Raw genomic sequence first — 985 nt, 5'->3', positions numbered from 1 at the left:
CTTTCTTACAAATCTCTTCCCCACATCCATGACTTTTTGTTCTGTTTTCTGTTCCATGGAGCTTTTTTTTGTTTGTTTGTTTTTTGAGACGGGGGTTTCTCTGTATTGCTTTGGAGCCTGTCCTGGAACTAGCTGGCCTTGAACTCACAGAGATCTACCTGCCTCTGCCTCCCAAGTGCTGGGATTAAAGGCCTGCACCACCAACACCTGGCTGAGCTTTTTTTAAATGGAAAATAACTTTATTTGTTCCAGGGAGTTAGCTAGAGTCCTCTCAGAACTTCTGGAACTATTTCTTGGTACCAGCAGCCTTAGTGACCTTGAGGAGCACACTGAAGCTCACAGTCTTGCTCAGGGGCCTGCACTCTCCCATAGTGACAATGTCACCAATCTGTACATCCCTGAAACGGAGACAGGTGCACAAACATGTTCTTGCGGCGCTTCTCAAAGTGGTTGTACTTTTGGATGTGATGGAGGTAGTCCCAACGGATGACAATGGTCCTCGGCATCTTCATCTTAGTCACAACACCAGACAGGATCTGACCTTAGATGGAGCGTTAGATGGAAGGGGTATTTCTCGTCTATGTAGGTGCCCTCAATGGCCTGCTTGGGTCTCTTGAAGCTAGACTGAGGGAGTTTTTCCTTGCCAATTTCTCTCAGCAGAACACGCAGGCTGCTTTTGGTAAGCATGTTCAGTCTGAATATTTGCCATCTTCCCAGCAGCCTCTCCTATGGAGTTTTAACTATGACCATCCCAGTGACTGTGGATTTGGTACCTGGTGGATTCCAGCAGGTATAAAGGTCTACACCTCCCTCTTTCCCAGAGTCTGATTGTTGCTAATAGAATGCACATAAGTGGTAAGGCCCAGGAGCTGACTGTTAGGAGGTTCAGATTTGTGTGGGTCCAGTAGGCACAACTGCTGAGTTCATGATTGCCATGACCATGCCATGATTATAAGATGGCTTCTGTGGGACACTTTTCCTTCTC

At 46.9% G+C, this 985-nt stretch overlaps 1 pseudogene; it reads right to left on the bottom strand.

Annotated features, from left to right (window-relative positions):
- Window positions 1-271: 271 nt before the first annotated feature.
- Window positions 272-709, bottom strand: LOC127227694 (40S ribosomal protein S11-like; annotated as a pseudogene).
- Window positions 710-985: the final 276 nt, after the last annotated feature.

Source organism: Phodopus roborovskii, unplaced genomic scaffold (assembly GCF_943737965.1).
Source record: "Phodopus roborovskii unplaced genomic scaffold, PHOROB, whole genome shotgun sequence".
Classification (NCBI taxonomy): Eukaryota; Metazoa; Chordata; class Mammalia; order Rodentia; family Cricetidae; genus Phodopus; species Phodopus roborovskii.
Note: the sequence above shows the minus strand (reverse complement) of the source record. Positions and strands in the feature narration are given on the sequence as shown.